We start from the raw sequence: 21,706 nt of genomic DNA on the forward strand, positions 1-21,706 counted from the left end.
ATCCTCTCTCATGATGCTGGGCAGTGGCAGCTCCATCAGCCACACAATCACAAGGGCAAACAACCCATCCACTCACAACCACTCTGTACCCCTCCAGCCATTCTGTTTTTCACCTTCAGTACAGTAATCAAGAAATTACATGAGATATTCAACACTTCATTGTAAAATAGGCTCTGTGATTTTGCCTAACTCTAGGCTAATGTAAGCATTCTGAGCATGTTTAAGGTAGACCAAGCTAAGCTGTGATGCCTGCTAAGTTAGGTGAATTAAATGCATTTTCAGCCCAAGACATTTTCAGATATTACCCCATCGTAGTTGAGGAAGATCTGTGTTAAGCACCAGAATAAAAAAAAAAAAAAAAAAAAAAAAGATGAGCATGATATAGTGTCCGTTCATCAATACACTGTTTTATATCTGGCAGCCTACTAATACATTATCTTGTGGAACTTCACAAGATAGATATTTTTTTCTCCCATTTACAGCTGATCAAACTGAAACAGAAATGTCTTTCACCCAAGATCATGTTTTCAGTTGAGCCAGAACTATAACCCAGGTATTTTTGGACTTCAAGTTCTTTTCTCTATTATTCAATAGATATATTTTCCTAATGTTTTTCAGTCAAGATAAACCATGTAATGCAGATATCCCTCTAATCCAAAGGAAAAGTTTCTATACCTTGTCTAAATTTCACTGGCCATTTCAATACCATAGGAGCAGGAAATTATCCAATTCATGAGAAAATTCATGCACCTGTGGATTTCATCTTTTGTGCCAGATGAATAGGTGAGGTTGGATTTGATTTACTCCATGACTAAACTCTAAAATTGGGATTTAAAATGGATATGTAATCTCACTCTGATTCCATTTTTCCTGTAATGCTGCCTAATGGTTATGCAAGTCTCAGAAATGTATTTAAAGTAATAACATGTCCTTTTATCCAATAACATCAAACTGAGATCTTTTTTGTTCACTTTTGCTAGACCTCTAACCTTTAAAGGTGAGTCAGGCAGCTGCAGAAAACCTGATCTTATTTTCTGCCCCTGGCAAGACTTTTTCAAGTTCATCTTTTTTCCCTTCTCTCAAAATCTGATGAAAAATGAAATGTCAGGAAAACAAGCTCTGGAGCTAAAAAACTTGTGTCTGTCTCTGTGACAGATGTCAGTTTGAAAGGTTTCAGGTCACCTGTCAGAAGTGTGCCAGTGTGATCTGTACTCACATTGACTCGACCTCACACCAACACCGAGTTCTGCTTTTAACGATACCCTTGAAAAAGAATTAAATGATTTGAAGGCATTGCCTTTTCCTCTTTTAGCTCTGATTAATGAGACCAAGTAGAGAGCAAGAGACAGAGAGAGACACAGAGACACTGACTTTTAAAAGGACAGTTTGACCTTTGGGTGCCCCTGGCAGTGAACCAATCAGCATTCTTGTAATCCAAACACAGATGCCCGAAGCTAAACAAATCCTATACTTGTGAACAAGAATTCAGTTTGCTGTCAAAATACAGTGAAGATCAGCACAGTGCTGGCTTTGAGCAAAATATCATGAATTAAAGTTTAAATGTTTGTGATTAATAGGGAAGAGTAATATTGAGCGACATAATATGGCAATTGTGCCTCAATTTAGTAACAAATACTTCCAGTAAAAAGATAAAAATCACGTGTTTTGAAAAGTCCTGTATCCTAAGTCCAAGTGCTGTATCTTGGACATAATTCCCTAATATTTTTATGCCTGAAACACCACTGATATTATTGTACAAGTCAGTAGTTTGTAATGACTAATTAACGGGGTTGAACTCTGTCCTTTTCTGGATTACTTACACAATGTTTCAATTATTTATCATAGTGATAAAATTTTCTTTCTCTCTCATGAACCTTTATCATAGCCCAGGAAATTTAAGGATTGAAAAAAAAAAAAAAAAAGAAAGATGGATTTAATTTCATCAGTTTGAGAGTATTCGGGGCTTTGCCTCATAACCAAGAAGATAAAAGATTACAGCTCTAAAGGCATGCTTGCCAAATCTACCACTCTAAACAAGAGGCTGGATCAAAAGAGACAAAAAAGTCAATGGAATATAAAACCAGAAACTTTAATAACACTTTAGAGATGTTAGGGTTTTTTTTCTTTGCTTGACTCTTAAGTATACAATACTTCCCTTCTTTCAAGTGGGCCCACCCTTGACATGAAATATAAGTTAGCTTACTGAAGATATGTTCATTGTATCCATGTTTGGAATAACTTTATTTGTGTGTGTGGAAAACTTGGAGGGAATAAGGAAGTGAGGACCTGGAAGGTGATTAGCTTGAACTAGAAATGGAAAGCTGATGCTTCACAATGATTTGTATTATATGTGTGAAATTTTCCACAGCTGTGTTTTAGACCAGGGCTTCCCAGACATTAACATGAATCTCCTGGATCTTCTTAACATGAGTTTCTGGTTCGGTAGGTTAGGGTGGGGCTTGAGCATCTGCCTTTCTAACGGAGTCCCAGGTGATGCAGCTCCTGCTGAGCCCGGACCACACACTGAGTGCTGGAGTTTTAGGTTCTTGGCTCTCCACATGAGTGTGTGTCAAATGCCTCAAGGTCCCCAAGTAGTTCTGAAGTCCAAGCAGCTTCTCTTATTTTGAAACAGTCCCCTTCCGACATACTTTTCCTCTTTGTGATCTTTTCCTATGCATCTGCAACTTGATTTCTTGAGGAACTTCATGTCACCTCAGAATGACCCTACTGTATTACGAAGTAGAGGTACAGTACGAAGATGGTAGTGGTGTCAGTATTTTTCAACCCCCACTTTTGTTTGTGTATTTACTAATTGACTTTTTATTTTCATTGCAGGATACTTGACATGCAGTGTCAGGTTAGTTTCAGGTGTACAAGATAGTGATTCCACAATTCTGCAGGTCACCCAGGTCTCGTCACTGCAAGTCGACCCTGCTTTTAAATCATTAGTTTTTTCACTAGATCATGGTCTGGGTGAAGCATTTTACACTCCATCAGGGAATTTCATTAGCACCGACTGACATCTTTTCCTTGCTGTGCAACAATCAGACTGTTCATAATCAAAAGTTTGAAGTCTTTGAAGTCTTAGCACTTGGCCTAAGAAGCACCCAGAGGAAAAACAGTTAAAAACAAGAGTAGTCAGAACTATCAGCAGTGTTTAGCCCCAGATAACCACAAACATCCTGGAATTTACTTAACCATGTCTGATTTCCCAGTGAGTCATGTTTACATCTCTAGATGTTAGTTTACTTTCCCTTCATTTTTTTCTTGATCACTCATGCAGTGGAAAGCGGAAACGAAATCTTCCATGGCAATTAAAGTGCCCATACTTGTGCTAGCTATGTGTTCCTGCTACTGATAGGGAGAGATCTGGTTATTAGTCAAACAAAGCTCTACCCATTTTCTCATGCTCATTATGTATTTATAATGTGGACATTCTTGTGACATATCATGCAGCTGCTCTAGCAGGAAACTAATATCCAAAGAGAGCATGCCAGATTTAGCTTTACCAAGTTAAAACGCACCATATTTAATGCTCAATTTTCATTCTGTGTATGTTAGAGATACACGTGATTGCTGAGATTTCTCATACCAGTGTATTCATAATCGTGTATTCCACTACAAGTTATTCTTATCCTCGGTAGAGATTCTTACTCTCTCTTCTGTCAAATGCCAAGATCATTTAAGGAAGTGAAAAATATTTGCTAATTTCCTCCAAGGGCTCAACTTATTTTCTGCATGGAGGGGGTAACCCATCGCTACCTTCTGTTAGAAGAACCAAACCATGAGGTGGGTTGCGTATCACGCAGTGAGGCTCGGGGGCTACCGTGTCACTACCGTCATGAAAAACTTTTTTATGTTGCCACCTTCATGTGGTGTATCAGCCAGCCATGCGTGAGCTCGAGATTGTAGATCAGAACCAGAAATATAGATTCTGTTCTTGCTCTCATATAGACTCTCGGTAACGTTACTCTGAATAAACCTTCCCCTATGAGAAAACTGCTTCAACCTTTTGATGAATATCGGTGGAGAAGAAGATGGGGGCTATTGCAATTGTGGAAACAGGTTTTTCTGGCTGAAATTAATAATTCTGAGCAGCACTAAAATTAATTACTCTGTGGTTATAAGTAGGCAGCGGATTTATGGTAAATGACAGAGTGTTTGCAAATTTTCCTGACTACTCGATTAGAAAATGCACAAGTGGAGGCGTCAGCCGAGCATGCATTATTTAAGTGGTTGGTGTCTGGCGACAATCTGGAAACTGCAATTGTTGTGGTTGCCGTAGGAAAATTCGCACTTTCTGAGAGAAATTCTTTCACCTTTGTGTGCCCACAGCCTGGATCTCTCCTCATGGCAGCTGTAGGAAACACAGGAACTCCGTGACCTGGAAAATGTGGGACAACTGCCACAAGGTGACCCTGGAAGGCTGGGGTAGGCCCAATTAATTTAAAATTTTGCTTGGCCTTGTCTCTTCCAATTTTCTAAATCCTCTGGAAAAATGATTAATGCGTACACTGCCAATGCGAAAATATTTTTGACCCTATTAAAGTCGACCAAGGGTAAACCAAGTGTAGGCTGGCATTGTATCAAACTAGCTTTATTAAATTTGATTGGAGGTTTGTATGAGGAAGGGACAGACAAGGACATTATTTTGCACAGCGGCTCTCTTTTAAATGAAAATATCAAGAGGAATACAAAGTAGCAATATGCCCTGGACAGGAATCATTTTAAATATAGGAAAATATCATGACCAACTTTGTTTAAAGGGTAAACCATATTTGCTAGAAATTTTTCTGCTCTCTTATTGCTATGCCGGTCAGTTGCCAGTGAGGCTGTTTTAATTTATGGAAGGCTATGGAAGCCTTATATTTCTTCATTTACAGATGAACCAGCTCAACCTTGCTTTCTTTCTCTTATCTGTCATTGAATTCTACAACTTAAAATGATCTGTCTGCATTGTGAACCTTAGCAGAACAAGGCTTAATCACACAGTGTTTCCCCAATGTGTCCGTCATGTGCAATCATCTCATTAATTAACAAAAGTGATAGTTTTTTTTTTTCTAGTGGTTATTCTGTTTTGAATAAAAAGGGCACAATTCCGGCACAATGTCAAAGGAGAGAATTTCTCATAAGTGTTTCTTCCTTCTCCAAGGAAGCGAAAATCCTTTAATTTGGGAGCCAACACCCACCCAGGTTTCACACATAGTGTTTCCTATGGTTTTCCTACACCTGACAATTCAGCCATGTGAATGTCCTCATAGAGTGTATATTTCCTATTTGTCGTGTAGGAAGTATGGCAATTTCCTTTATGGCAGGCATGGATCTTAATGACGGCGTGAGTCAATGGTAGCAATGGCCTGTGATCCGCTACCATAGAGATGAATGGAATTACAGCTGGAATGGCAGTTTAGGTGGTGGCAGTAGCCCAGTGAAGGTTCTAAAACACATGGTCATTCTAGTCATTTCAGTCTAGTGAGCATGCATGTGGAGAATAGATAGTCATAGGTTAAAGAATCCATGACTGGGGATGTGAGATTCTCCTGAGACCTTTTAACTGAAAGACTCAAATGAACTATCTTATCTCTAAGACTTGTCATAGACTGTGTCACTCTTCTCACATGTTCCATGACTTTGTCTGCAGTGTCTTCCTACAGGAAGGTTATGTGTCACTGTCCCATTTAATGCAGGTATGGCCTTTTGATGTGGTTTGGCCAATGAAAAATGAGCAGAAGTGAGGTGTGTTGCTTCCAGGCAGAAGATTTACAATCCAGGGCATACTTTGCCTCTTCTCTCTTTCTCTCTCTCTCTCTCTCTCTTCCCCCCCCCCCCCCCCGAGTGACAATCAGCAAAATGCCAGATAAAAGGACAAAGTGGAGCCAAGTTATGGCTGACTTGTGATACACACAATAGTGTGAGTGAGAAATGCACCTTTGTTACCGCTAGTCATTTGAAATTTTGCATTGTCTGTGAGCCCTGAAAAATGTAGCCTCTTCTGGTCGACATAGATGTAAGCTGCAGCCTTTCAAGATGAGCTCGAGAACATGGTGTTAAATATGACGCTGAGCTTTGGTATGCAATTAGCTCTCATCCTCCTGCTACCATTTCTCGGGACCTCCTTGCTACCAAACTCAGCTTCTTCTTCCCTCTTTAGCAGATAGAGTGAACCTACTCTAACCAAGAGCCAGGATCTTGGCTTGTGCTCTAGATCCCATCTCTTCCCCAGCCTTGTTTCTTCAGTTGTCCCTTCTCTCTTGTGCTATCAACCTCTCCCCCTCTGAAGGATCATTCATATCTTCCATCCGAAAAGCAATTCTTTCTTAGCTTCGCATTCCATTCGGCTAACCCTTTTCATTTCTCACTTCCCTTTCTCAACCCTCAGAATATTTAATTGTGTGTGCTGTCTGCATTTCCATTGAATCTCTAATCTAGTCTGGTTTTCATCCCACCACTGAAAGCAAATTGCTCGTGCAAAGTCACCAGAAGTCTCCATATGGTCCAGTCCGTGGGACACTTGTATGTGCTAATTTTATTCGACTTCTTAGCAACATCTCACTGAGGTGACTATTTCCTCCCTCATGAAGGAGTCTTTACTTGGCCTTCAGGGCAATTCCTGGCTTTATTCTGACCTCTCTTAGGGTTGACTCTTTCTCCTTCTTTCACTTACCTCTAAAATTTCTGAAAGTAGAGCTCCTGTGGATCAATATCGAGGTATTGAGTCCTCTTTCTTTCTCTCTATTGACTTTGGTCTCATGACAATTCTTACTGTTTCTGGAGTTGCCATTTTGAAGTCCCTACTTAGAAATACTCATAAAAACCCTATTTATATATACTTTTGTATTTCCCACTTCAAAACATTCTTCATGAAACTACAGGCAGAATTCATAACTTTGTTATTTTAATTCTCTCATTTTATTCTTAAAAAAAAAATCTCTTGATCATCCACAGCGTGCCAGGCACTGCAAAAAATGTTAGGGATATAAAATTGAATCAGATATAATTCTTTCTCTCAAAAAAAGTGCTTAGTGGGGAGGAAAATATGCACACAATTATGGTAAAATGAGTAAAATGAGAGCATTTCTAATAATGTATCTTGTATAACACATGGTGGGAACATAAAGGAAAGAGAATCTAGGTTTTCTGGGGCACTAAGAGAAAGATTCCCAGAGGAAGTTATATTTGGGCTAAAACTTAGTCAAACAGGAATTTATCAGAAGCAGGGAGGAGGAAACATTATTCCAAAAAGCAAAGAGAGATGTGAGAAGGCGTGTCATGTTTAGAGAATTTAAAATAGTTCAATATTTTTGCAAAGGATGAAGGAAGTGGGGGAGGAGTGAGCACTGAAGCTGGACTTGGGGACCCAGCTTAGGGTATGAGGGCTTTTTATGGAATGGCACTCTTTTGAGGTTTAGACTGACATTTCTGAGCCCTCTCAATGTTTCTGTTTCATCTGTCCCAGTGCTCTCTGCATGGACTCTATTAAACCGGGGGAAGGAGCAACAGAAACAATATCAAAAATTTTGAGACAGAAAGCATTGCATTCTGGTACTATTCTAGACTTTATATTCTTCTATCTATCTGTTTACGTTCTAGTCTTCTTTTATTATCTTTTTACTTCATTTGGCTTTGAGTAGCAGTTTCCTCAAAAGATAGATGCTAAAAGTTAGAATGTTTCGGCAACTACTATTTACGGTAATCTAATTCCATTCCTTTATTTTTAATACTGTAAGGAAACAATTCTGAATATCGAAGGGCTGTTTGAGGACTAAATTTCCTCTGTTGGAGGAAATTTTATCCTCAGTATGGATAAAATCAGTTAGGAGGGGTCCGAGAGTTTGGCACTGGAAGCAAATCCCAACCGATGATGGGTGAGTTAGTGTAAAATGTAGTTTATTGAACAGAATCCATTGAAAGGGCATGCAGCCAGGTAACTTCACACTGTTTTAGTAATGGCAACCACAGCCATTTCTATTTTATTGTATTTCCATTCTAAGCCTCAGCTTATTGGTGTTTCTTGTTATACTCATGATGAACAGAGTTCTTTAAAAAATTAAAAAAATGGCCAAACAAGTATATATACATGGATTCTTGAATATTTTACCCTTACCAGAACAATACAACAAACTTTGTTTGAAACTAACTCAGGGAACGTAATTTCGGTCCTAAATATTAGAGTATAAATAGCCCTTCAAATATTTAAATTTTGGGTAGTGTGAGAATGTTTTGACTTCACTTTACCTTTAAAGAAAAATCTCTATTTTCGTTTCTTAATTCATAACAGGAATGACAAATAGATTGTGAACAAGACATTCCAGATGAGATCTTTAACTTCACAGATAAATATGTTGGGGGGAATCAAATCATTTCAGGGACAAACCTTAGCCATGGAGTGCTAGCGGGCACCATTGTCTTACTTGAATTATTTTATAGTTGCGACCGAATGGACTCTGAGAACTTCTCCAGTAAATTAGTCATTCTAGTGAAGCGCCTACAGCATTTTTCTGAAAGCAGTAGAACCAAGAACAAAGAGACATTAATGGCATGAATCAGCTTCTGGCCTGTGACTTCCAAACTAAGTTGAAAAAAAAAAAATAGGTTGGTAGGAAGGAAAGTGCCCAAGCCTAATTTTCAGAAGATAGAGGCCATTTGTAAAATGACTCTGAATATGTGGTAATTTCTTATCTATGGAGCTCTAGCCTTTTCAAATGCTCATTATAATTTTCCATTAGCATTTGATAGACCAGAGCTGGGTGGGTGGCCCCTGACTTATGAACTGGCTCCACTAAAGTCAAGACTCCTCTCTCACATGGGACTTGGGCTACTGGGCACAGGGATCCTTTCTAAATACCTCTTCTTCCCTACCCCTCTGACCCCATGTGTCGGGGCATGTGACATCCTTCACACCAAGACAGGTTCAGGAATGAAGAAGTCTATACTGCAAATTATGTAAGGAGAGACTAAACAATTTCGAAGATGATTTAAATAGAAAGCTAAGTAATTATGGGCTTCTTTTTCCCCACAGTGCCCATGTCTCTTATCGGCATTAGTAAAGTGTTTAGGGATGTTCATTAAGGATTCCAGGCCACTGGAGTACTCCTAAGATCATTAATTTCTACCACAAAGCCTCAAATGTATTACCCTAGTCAAGTGGGTACTGGGGAAATATGGTTCATTATTTCTGATAATGGAAAATGTACTTTTGTGCGACAGTAGTAGCTACACAGCTTACAGTTGTGGATATTAAGGAATTAGGTGTTAGTTTTTCCAGGTATCTAGGGTTCTACTCTATATCTCACTTTATTTATTTTATTTTATTTATTTCTTTTTTTTTTTTTATATCTCACTTTATAGGTCGTGGCTCTTAGAGCGCAGCCAATACCCTGACAAAGAACTTAGCTTGTTGGAAGTTGGGAAGGTCCCAAAATGCAGAGAAAAGGTTGACTCAGACTTTAAAACTAGATTCAATGTAATTAGGTGAGAAAAACAAATGCTCCCCCTTTGTCCATTGGGTTAAAATAAAGTTAAATTCCAAAAAATGTTTTAGTAAAGTATTTCTTGTTTCTCAAAACTGTTTTAAAGGCTTAATCTCTGTGTTTAAGGTGTGGACCAAGCTTTTATTTATTAAAACTAAGTGAATACAACAAGAATTACGGATACCTGGTGTGTACAGGATACTGTTTTAAATATTATAAGGGATGCAAATGTTTGAGAGTAAACAGATGTTCTGACCTCTCCATAGAGTTTCACTTCTGGTCATGGGATAGTACCAACACACACCAACCACACAGCAAAGCACATGAGACTTACAAATATGCACTGTAGCAGAGAATCATTTTAATCGCTTGTTCTGATGACTGACTGACTATCTCTTCTTGGTGGCGGCCTACATTAAATGAAGTGGAGGTAACAGAAATTCTTCAGTATTTTACAGAGGAAGGGATAATAATAATTGGGTAGAAATGTTAGAGTGGAATTATGTATAACTGCCCACAGATTCTTTAATTACGTCTCTCAACTAGGGTCAGAGAACATTCTCTTCAATGAGGCATTGAGTAACACGTTGGTGAAGGAATGCTAAAATTCTTTAGAAAATCAGTAGAGGCTGCCCTCTGTAAGTGGGGGTCTTGGTAGATGATATTCCAATAAAGATGGACTTCTCATTTTCATTGGGGATGATAAGATTTCAGAGTAGCAGAAGCATTTAATCTCCACTTTAAATCAGTAATGGGAGTTGAATTTTATTAAAAATTCTTGGCATCTATTGAGATTATCATATTTTCTTCCTTTAATCTGCTTCGTGTTCTGAATTACTGGTATTAAATTAGCTTCCTAGGATCACATCAGCCTTTCATTTCGATGAAAAATTTTATTTGATAACAATGTTTTATTTTGTGGCTGGACTGGGATTCATTTATTAATAATATTTGAATTTATGTAATAAGTGACATTGAACTACAATTTTATTTTATTGTCTTATCCTTGTCCAATTTTTGGTATCAAGATTTTGCTAGCCTTGAACATGTTGGGCAGGCTTCCACATTTTTCTATTTTTCTTTGCTCATGGGGATTATCTGTTCTGGGAAGTATTTACTAAAACTTTTCCATAAAATCATCTGCTTTTGCTACCATTTTAGGCATAATCTTTAACACTGTCTTCTATAGTAATTATTTTCTTTAGGTTTTCTACTACCTCTTAAAGTATTTGAAGTCATTCTGTAACCCATTTTATTGAGGTTTTCATTAGTATAAAATAAAACATTTTCAAGTAGTTATTTTTAGAAAGGATATGAGGGTGGTGAATTTTCTGTCTTTGCTTTTCTGGATATGCCATTATTTTCCCCCTTCTAATTGATTAAAAATTTAGCAGGGTTAAGAATTAGGTTTAAAGTAATTTTCTTTGAAAGCATTGTTCCATTGTCTTCTAAAATATTGAAGAAAAATGTTGCTAAGAAATCTGATACAAATATAGTGGGTCTCATTCCTTTGTAAGTCACCTGGTTACTTCTCTATGCAAACTTTAGGATTTTCTGTTTCTTTTGAGTTCTGAAACTCCCCCATGATTTGTCTTCAAGTGTATCTCTTTTCTTTCAATCTGTTGAGCCCTCAGTAGGCCCAAAGGCATGTTTTTTGCTTTTAGTTTTTTAAGCCCTAGGAAATTTCCATATATAAATGTTTTGGTTTATTTTCTTTCTTTCTTTGTGTTTGTTTTTCCTTCTGTAAATCTAGAGTGATGGGTTTTAGAATTTAGATGTCTATTATTTATGTGTCTTAGATTTTTTTTTTTTGGGATACAGTGTTATTACTTTGTCCTTTTGTATCACATTTTGGAAGAATCGTTCAGGTTATTCTTCCAGTTTCTGAATTCATTCTTAAGCCATGTTTTCATTCTATTTAGCTCTCAGAATTATTGGTTAAAAATTTAGGATCATATTTAAAATTTCCAAGATCATTGTTTCTATTTTTGTGTATACCATATCCTCTTGAAGTTCTCTAAATATGTCAGTATTTACATTTGACATATTTGCTCTGCTCAACAAACTGTTAATTTTCAGCTGTTACTCTTTGATGACTTTATTGTCTTTCTCTGTCATGCTGATGACTTCCTCAAGTGTTTGGTGATTATCTTCCTGCTCATCTTTGTGCTTAAATATCCCTGTTCACAGTCTACAGATTGTCCTGGGTTGTTCTATGGGAGAAACCATATATACTGTTGCACGGGGTGTGCAAGTTCTTCTAGAGATATGAAATTCCCATTCTTCTGGGACTTTGTTAGCTATCTGGTCTAAAGTGCTGCCTTTCAGACATAGTACACATATTCATTGTATTTTTGCTGCTTCCAAGTGAACACCTCTGTTACCCACTGTTCTGGGCAATGGGCAATCAACTTAATGATGTTCCAAGAACCTTTCTTGCTGAGCCCGGAGCACCCCTGGGATTACCTTCCTTTTTTGCGTATTTGATTGGTTAGGTATCCTCTGTTTCTCAGTAATTCCTGAGAATTTCTGGTCTATTAATGACATTCTCGTCTTCACTGATATGTGTTAATATATTTCAGATGTAGATTTTTTATCATTCCAAAGTATGTGTACTAAGTGTGATGTTTTGGTTAAATATTATCTCTATTCCTTTGAACATTCTGCTGTCTTGGTCGGGTATTACCAATATTCTCAGGTCTGCCAATGCATTCTTTTTTATCTTTCAGAGTCCTGAAAAGGGAAGTCAGGTTGTGGGAAGGATGGCCACATCAGGCAAGAGACCATAACCCTGGGGCTCTTTCCTTTAGAAGGCTGGTATTGAATAGATTATTACCTGAGGCAATAAATATAACAGGCAGTTAGTTACTTGAGATCAAAAGCAGGGAACTGCCTGTAGAATCAGAGGATAAAGGATATGTTCTCTGTATTACATCTATGGTCAGAAATGTGGGACAATTTTAGAAAATTTTTGATTCATGTTTCCAATAAGATTAAAAAACACATTTGTTAGACTAACTATGAAAACAAAAGAAAAGTGAAACTCAGAAATACTATGTAGGTATGAAACATAACAGCTGTTGGATTGGTACTTCAAGGGAAGCAGCCTACAAAAACAGAGAAAGAAAATCAAATCAACAAAATAAAGAATAAAAAAATAGAATGATAAAATGTTCAAATTTGAGGAGAAATATAGATGATTGAAAATGAAAAAAATTACCAGTATGGACAGAGCTTTATGATCCAATGACAGAGTAAATGAACAGAAGTTATAAGCAAAGATGTAACAGAAGAAGATCCATTAGCAAAAGTAAGATCTGATTTTTTAAATACAGAAATAACTCACAAGGTCTCAGGCAATATTAATTTTATTATGCATATAGTGGTGAAATTATTTTAACCTAAAAAATTGAGCATCATTCTCAGATATTTAGCCAAAAACTGTGTTAGTTATAAAGAACAAAATTTAGGCTGCTTACTGACTTCTACAAAAAATATTTTAGACCACATCTGAAACAACATGAAAGAGAATGTTAAATATAATGTTATGGGCAAAGACATATCAGATGTACAGAAAATAACAGAGTAAGCAAGGTAACTTTAATATAAAATAGAATTCAAGAACAAAAAGCATGTAATGTGACGCTTTTATATTGATAAAAGCTAATATCCACAATTAGGATACATCAGTCATGAAACATGTAACTAAAAAGACAATACAAACTCTACACAGCATAAACTATTAGAAATACATGGGAAGACTGCCAGAAACACAATTGCAAAGGGATGCTTTATCGCATACTATTATCAGTCTTTAACAGATCAAAAGTTAAAAAATAAATAAGGACTGATGGACTTGAAAAAATGCAATCAACATAATTATACCTTTATATTTTTACTTATATATGATGTGTGGCATGTATACATATAATAAAAAGCTTTATAAAATATATATGTACCTATGTAAAAGCTCTGCAGTCTATAGAAACAATATTTTTTTTTTTTTGCAAATTCCTCAAACATTTACAAAAAGTAATCATACCCACACACGTTCAAAATCTTAATTAAAAGCAAGGAGTAGCAGCTTTGTAAACTATAGTTTTTTGATGGCTTTACAATGAAATAAAAACTTAATTACACAAGTCTAAACAAAAACTTCAAACCACTTGGTTATCAAAAGCAAAACAAAACATTTTGCTAATGAAATCTTAGATATAAGTATCACTATAGACCTTAGATAGTGTGTTTAGAGAGACAAGGAGAAATTTCTAAATTGAAATCTCTGTAATGTTTCCAAAGGCATAACTTGAAGGCACAGTTACAGTCAGGAGTTCCTTGTTTATTAAACAGCAAAGCATGAAAGTGAATTAAGTTAATGTTTAAACCAAAAAGTCTGAAGAAAAACAATAAAGAAAATAGAAGAAACTCAGGAGGAATAATATGTGTTAATAACTAATTTATTTTTAACAAACAACAACGACTGCTACTACAAAAAGGGAGAATAATGACTAACAGAAAAACTTCTGGTATATCCAAATAAGAACAAAAAGAAAGGGAAAGCTAAATGTAGACATTTATAATTTTAAAAGGGGATCTATCAGTAGATGAGAAAGTTTAAACATAAAGTTTAAACATTTTAGGAAAATTTTATATACCAGTCTGTGCTAATAAATTATAAAAAAATCTCACCAAAATAAGGGAGTTCCTTATAAGGCATTATCAAAACTGGCCTCAAAAGAGGTAGAAAGTTTAAGTAGACCTACGGTTGTTGAAAAAAAAATTAAAAGCAAAATTTTATCTTTTGTGTGCTTAAAGTTGCAATGATTAAAAATTCCCATAGTATACAAGGTGACTGAGAGCATATAAAGAGAAAGAACATTTCTCAAGTCACTTTATGAAGGTACTGAGCCTCGAACAAAGTATGACAAAGCTAAGTAAGTATCAGGAAGGTATCCAGCTCACAATGGCATATAGTAGTTCTCTACAGTTCTAATTTTTTCTTGAAAGCAATAGGATTTTGAGATTGATTGCTATTGCAGCCTAAGCCAAAATTATTCTGACCAATATGAAGGTCCTGGAAGGCCTGCAAGCTAGTCGTTTTTATCCTTACAATCAATAGTTCATGATCCATAAGAAAAAACAGTGATGCTTAGACTGTAAATCTGAAGCATATGTGCATCTCTGGCCCATCAACAGTTTGTACAAATTATAATAAACATTAGAAAACTATGGCAGGGATTAAAATATTTATCTGGCAGTGTATAGAAGGATGGATTGGAAGTGAGAGGGTAGAGAAGGAAAATTGAAGGGAGTAAGGAAGCTGTTTTGGTAATTTAATTGCAGCAGGTCCCAGTGAAAGTGAACCTAGTAGGAATGGAAATGATGAAATGTGTTCAAGGCATCACATATGTATGCCTTAGTTTTTGTTATCATTGTTATTGCAAATAATAGTCTAAAATAACTTGATCAAAGATCAGGTACTGGGGTAAGAGGAAGAGAATTCATATATGATTCTAAGATTTTAACCTGCAGGTAGAAGAAAATTTTGGTATTGATATTGAGATGGCTTAAAGAGTCTGGATTAGAGAAAAAGGAATTTGGTTTTGGACATACATACCAGACTTTAAAAATTGTGCTCAGTGGGCACATGGAGATGTGAGTTTATAGCTCAGATGAAAGTCCTTGGACCTGTAATGTTCAAAATGGGACTTCTAATCTGGACGTCCTAAAGCAGGTTTAGAAATGCTCTCCAAGCAGAAAAAAGACTGAGCTCATAGGAAATATCTACAGGTAAAACAAGAAAGGGAACAGCAGCACTGAGGGAAGTGACAGGGGCGATCTCTGCTGTGGGAAGAGGAGCATGCCATTCCAGTGTGGGGATGTGAATCTCCAGGACATGGCTCAGAAGCCCAGCCTGATGGGAGCATTGAGTAAAGGCCACTACAGCTCCTCAGAAGGAGAGAGCCTGTGTTCTCAGAGGGGGTATTTGGGGGACACTGTAGTAGGAAAATCATTTTATAGGAGATTGCAGAAATTAAAACAAGGAGCCGAGATCACTCAGTTAAGAATGGCAAAAAAGAAGAAAGAAAAAGGCATCAATAATTGGAATAAATCCTGAGGTCGAGGGCATATTTGTTTAAAATGGCTTTTCAAGTTCCTGTTGATTGGAAGGCAGATGGGAAAGAACCAGTTAAAGAGTGAGAAAAGTTAGAGATTTGGGGAGAAATAAAACAAGTATTGTAACTGGATCCCCCAGGGTATGGGAAAGGATAACATCCAGTTTGACTTTATTTTTTTATTTTATTTTTTTTCCACTTTAAAGAGGAATGAAGACTTAGATTCTGTTATATTTGGAAGGAAGATGAGAAAAAGGGACAGAGTTTGTTTATGTTGTGATGATGGGAATGTTAGGAAATACATACCATCAGGTGTGATCGACTTAGTGAAGATGGAAGCTGTAGCTGAGCTTGTCCTTGGGCATATTTTGTCTGCCATCCACCCATGGGGAATTAGGCTGGATTTGCCCAAGGAATCTAATTTGAGTACTGCAGAATCACATCTGGTTTTCTTTAATGCTACATTGCAATTTTAAAAAAAGATAAGAATAAGTCTCCATTGGAACTTCACTATTATGGAGCTCTTACGCAACAATGTCTTTTATGAGACTGTCTGAATGGGAAGATCTTTAGTAAGGAAAGCTCTACATAGTGGTTTGAAGTTTGGCCCAGTGTTAATGAGGCTGATTTTCTTTACCATCTTTTAAAATTTGTGTATTTAGAAATTTTCTTCCTGAACCTGTATTACTAAATAAAATCATTTTTATTTTGAGAATTGAAGTGTAAACAGAGGTAATGTTAATTAATTTACACTTTGTTTATCCTTTTTTTGAAAAAAAATCTGCTTTTTCATTTATCCAGGCTATAAATTAAAATTGGAATTTATAATGCTGTAACCCACTGATTCCACCCCCCCCCCTTTCCTTTCCCACGTTATGTTCTGTGGGCTGTTATAATCACTCCCTTACATATGTCAACCCCTTTGGTCTTCTCTCCTAACCATCATAGGTACCTTGAAAAATCTCAACCCTATTTAATTCCTACTCTTTCCCCATTCTATGCTCTCACAGTAGTAATTAAGGTAGTTGAAGAAAATCACACGTATATTAAGTATAAAGTGGGGTTTTAATGAGTCGGAGTAAAAAAATTCAATTTTCTCTGTTTAGATTTACTTACCAAATTTATAAATAAAAATCGCTTTGGTTTCCTGAATCACTTGGAATTCTCACTTCTGCAAAGTCAAGTGAGGTTTCTCAAGAGTCCGAAGGAGTTTTTAAAGAAACTTAATGAAAAAAAAAATTAAAAAAAAAAGAAACTTAATGAATGAGCATCTACTGCTCTTTTTTGCTTATCTTTTGCTCTTATTTTTTTTTATATATATATTTTGCTCTTAACAGTTGATTTAACTCATTCATTTGGCATCTTGAGAAGTGTTTAGATTCTGGTTATACTTTGAACGCTGAGCAGATAGGTTTTGCTGGTAGATCACCTATGAGATGTGAAGAGGGGTGGCAAACAAGGATAACTACAAGATTTTTGTCTCGCAAAACCACTTCTCAGAGATGGGGAGGAATATGGGAGGACCTGGCTTTTGGGGAGATGAAGATGAGAAGGAATCAGGAATCCTGTTTTTGACACAGGAAGTTTAAGATGCCTTTTAGACCCTACTAGAGATGTCATGTAGGTATCCAGACATGTGAGTCTGGTATTCAGGGGAGAGGTCAAGCCTGGAGATACTACATCTGGGGACCTTCAGGAATAGATGGTAAATTATAGCCGCAGGAGCTGGATGAGGTTACCTAAAGTCTGAGTGTGTAGAGAAAAGAAGTCACAAAATTGAGGCCTGAGGCTCTCCAAAGTTTAGAGATTGGAGAGATGAAGAAGAATCAACAAAGAGAATGAGAAAGAATAGTGAGAAAGAAGAAAAATTTAAAGGGAATGTTGCCCTGGAAGCCAAGTGGAAAACAGCTCCCCCCCAAAAAAAAATGTGTAAAAAAGGAGAAAGATCATCTGTATCAAATGCTGTTGATGTTTAAGATGAGGACTAGTAAGTGACATTTCATTCACCTGTGTGATAATCCTACTACTCTTGAGAAGGCTAGGTGAGGACTTGTGGATAAAAGGGATCTGGGAGGAGCTCAAAGGATAACAGGGAGGAAGAAGCCGAGGAGGACTGTCAAGGGGAGCAGAGAAGCAGGTTGTCAGCTAGCAGGCTACTGTCTGTTGGGCTAGGTGTGGTTCACGAGAAGGTGTATTAAAGATCAGAACATTCTAGTATGTCTGTATACTGTGTGCTGACCCGGTAGAGAAGGAAAACTGATGACAGAGCGGACAGAGAACAGATACTGGAGCAACATCTATTTGTGAGTGGGAGGACATGGGACTGGGGAGAAGGGAGGGTCAGGGCACTCATAAGAATAGACATTGGCCCACAGATGCAGGAGAGAGGGCAAATGCAGGAGCAAGGGGCAGGAAGTGGTGGGTTGCAGCCCTGAGGGCTCAATGAAATTCTATTCTCTTCTTTCTGTTGTCTCACAGGGCCCTGGAGACAGTGAGCAAGCTGACATATATAAGGGATGACAATGGAGCGTGGAACCCAAAGCGAGAAGGGGGACCTGGAAGAGGGCTAGGATGAGTGAATTACAGCATTAAACGCATTGAGATTTTGGCAGGGTCAAGACCCAAAGCAAATTATCTACTGGGTGGGTGACACCTGAGTAAACTTAAATAATTTTACCTGTATTTACATCTCTTACCTCCCAAATAAATTCTTAGTGAAAAGTTCTAACTGTAGAGTGATACATGAAGGCTGTTTTCATTTTCACAAATCTGATTGTCTTTTTCAGCAGTTGGCTTTGATGTAGACACTGGGCGGGCTCCTGTGGTGCAGTGAGACAGCACTGTCCCCGGTGGCCCCGTGGCTTCTCACCTGCTGCATAGACTGTTGGCCGCCGGGCATGTGGCCCCGAATTTGTGCCTGAGGGCCATACATATGCAACTGGGAAATATGTAGGGGGTTCGCAGGTGACCACTTAACCCACTGGAGTGAGGAAGGAGCTGATAGAAAGTTCCCTGCCTACTTTGCCTCCTCCAACAGCTTGTTCCGACATGGGCTGTAGAGCATGTAGCAGTTGAAGCCCAACTTCAAGTACATCTTGGTATCCTTCTTTAGGCTTTTTCTCTTTCCTGGTCACACCCTCTTTTGTGTGTGTGTGTGTGTGTGTGTGTGTTTTTAAAAGATTTTATTTATTTATTTGAGAGAGAGAGTGAGCAAAAGAGCACAAGTGAAGGGGTGTGGGGTGGGAGAGGAGCAGAGGGAGAGAGAGAAGCAGACTCTTCTCTGAGCAGGGAGCCCCATGTGAGGCTCCATCTTGGGACTCCAGGATCTTGACCTGAGTTGAAGCTGAGGCTTAACTGACTGGGTCCTCCAGGTGCCCCCCGGCTGTACCCTCTGGTCTCTCACGTCTGCTCCTGGGGTTACTCTCCCTGATAAGGTAGTAGTTTATGGGGCATCAACCTTAAGTGAGCTCCACTCTCTGAAAACCTGGACAGAGACAGGCGTCCTAATGCTTTCTTTTTTTATATTCTACCAACTCTGGTAGAGGAAGAGAACTTTATATAAATAATTCGTCCCATGAGTAATCATTAAGAGAACCTGAAAAATTTTGAGATTAGAACCTGTAATTTTTCTTCCCTAACAGACTCTCATTGACAGATGATTTCAGCCACTGGCTATTGTTTATGAATTTAAATTCTAATGTTGCATTTTGTGATAACGTGGACACAATATACAGGATTATTTGGCGCTCAAAAGTTAAAAGAAGTAAAACAAGAACAATTATTTTTATTGTACATTGTATGCTAAGAATTCAAATTTTTCCTTTTCTTAATTTTGCTTCTTAAGAATTAGGCCTTAATGGTTCTTTCTTGGATTATCAAAATAGCTTCTTAGCTCGTTTCCCTTTCTCTGAGTTCTTCCCTTGCACTTCTACATGTTGTTCTCAGTGATTTTTCTGAAACAAAGATTTATCAGCTCATACTTCTCACTTAAACCCGTCAATAGTTTTTCATTACCCAAAATTAAGCCCAAACTCTTAGGATGACCTATAACTTGCTGCTCTCTCCTTTCCAGCCTCATGTGCATCCCGTGCTCTCTCTACATATTCAATTATTCATCGTTCTTCCCACTGGCCATACTGTTTCAGTCCTCAGGCAATGGCCTGCTCAAGTGGCTTGTCTTCTGCAAAACCTGCTTCACTTAAAAATTAATACATTTCACATTTAGAAAATCTGGATTTCCTTCTCTTGAAGAGTGGGAAGACCTGGGACACTGGGCCCATGTTTTTCCACAAGTCAACAATTGGCTAGAGCAGAACACTGAGTATAAAGCAGGCATTGCCCTATCTGTTGCTATGCTAGTCTAGCCTTCTCCTGTCATTTGTTTTTTGTTTTTTGTTTTTTGTTTTTGTTTCTTTCTTTTTATTTTTTAACCACTTGGCCATTGTTAACATTTGGTTTGCAAATCTTGGCTCTTGGTTGTACAGCACTTGAAATAACATTCCTTCTCTATTAGTGCTCTTGTCCTGTGAAGCTATGACCATTATTTCATTCTAAGTCAAAATTCTACATTGTTTTTTGATAGTTTGAGTTATTTATAAGTTATTTTCAGATACCATCTGATTAAATCTAAGTATGTCCCCTATACCATGTTATCACTTAACAGTTTTAACTGACAAACTTAAGTTGAAGCCTGCGATCAACTGCGATTTCTCCGTCAGCTCTTTAAGAACCCACTTTAATAAGGTAAACCAAATTGTTCAAAAGAACTCATAACTCAAAATATTTGTATCATATTGTCTACTAAAATTTAGGTTTTTGTTTTGTTTTGTTTTGTTTTGACATCTTCCACTGTTTCAATGCGTTTCTCTTATATCTTGTGTTACACCAGTTCATGGTGGGGAAAATGTATAACAGGATGTAACATGATGTAAGTGATACAATGACATGTATAATGTAAAGACTACACTCTTGTTGGAAGCAGACACCTGTAATTAATTCAGATCTTCAGAATTTAAAAAGAAACTTATGAACAAAAGTAGAAATGCCTGTGTACTGGTGGCTGCATGAGGTGGTTCACCAACCCAAAGGGATTCAAGTATGAGTACATCATCATTACTGAAGACCTCAAAGCTAATTAACACCTAGATGGTACTTCACTTGCTGTTTTCTAAATTTGATCGCATTCCTTAAAAGACATTCTCAGTAGCAAACATTTAAAAAAAGAATTTTCATTTTTTAAATTTTAATAACTTAGTCATTCAAATTATTTAAATCCCAAAGCAGATAGTTTAATCCAAAGCTCTCTTTGCCATACTTCTCTAAATAAATTATGTTAAAGATGTATTTTGTTGTAAATAGTAATGATAAATATATTTCTCTCTTTTAAAAATAATCTTCTTAGATAAAATATTACATGTTTATCAATGAGAACTTGGTAAGGCCAAAAGAATATTAAAAACTATTGATAAGCGTCCCACCCAAAGATAATTACTGCTTATATTTTAGAGTATTTTCTTCTAGGCATTTCTTCTAAATTCATATCTACCCCTTCACTTTATCTATATTCATATCTACATCTGCTTCTAGACCTATACCTATCATCTATCTATATATTAGCATATTAACAATCATTTTACTGTATCTCAAAATTCTGTGGATCTGGAATATGGTCAGGGCTCAGTAGGCATTCTTCTCACTTAGTGAAATTCAGCTGACAGGCTGGTCTGGAATTTCTGACGTGGCTTTCCTTATACACATGGCACCTTGACAGGATGGGTGTATAATACTCGGCCCAACTGGAGCTGTCGGCCAGGTGAATTAGCTATCTCATTGGGCCTCACTAAGAGACTGCTTGAGCTTTCTTATAGCATGGGGGCTGAATTCTAAGAGCAAATGTTCCAGATGTGCGTATACTTAAAAAATGTGGTTGAAATTCAGCTGTATACCCAGCTTTGACTCTTACATTTAAAGCTTAAAAGCATGTTACAAGCATTTTCCTATTTCACAAAAATTTTTGGCAATTCATTTTGATAGCTACATAATATTGCATCTTATACTATGCAATTTACTTAGCTACGATCCAATTTTCACACAAATAATAGGATTTTATCATGTTAATAA

General features: G+C 37.2%; 1 long non-coding RNA gene across 1 annotated transcript in view; it reads left to right on the plus strand.

Annotated features, from left to right (window-relative positions):
- Positions 1-21,706, plus strand: part of LOC144293663 (uncharacterized) — a 652,264-nt gene that overhangs the window by 326,358 nt on the left and 304,200 nt on the right. Inside the window, exon 9 of the long non-coding RNA XR_013360887.1 lies at positions 4,336-4,431. This is a non-coding gene — a long non-coding RNA (uncharacterized LOC144293663). The remainder of the gene's footprint in view (positions 1-4,335; positions 4,432-21,706) is intronic.

The sequence above is a fragment of the Canis aureus genome, chromosome 2, assembly GCF_053574225.1.
Source record: "Canis aureus isolate CA01 chromosome 2, VMU_Caureus_v.1.0, whole genome shotgun sequence".
Taxonomy (NCBI): Eukaryota; Metazoa; Chordata; class Mammalia; order Carnivora; family Canidae; genus Canis; species Canis aureus.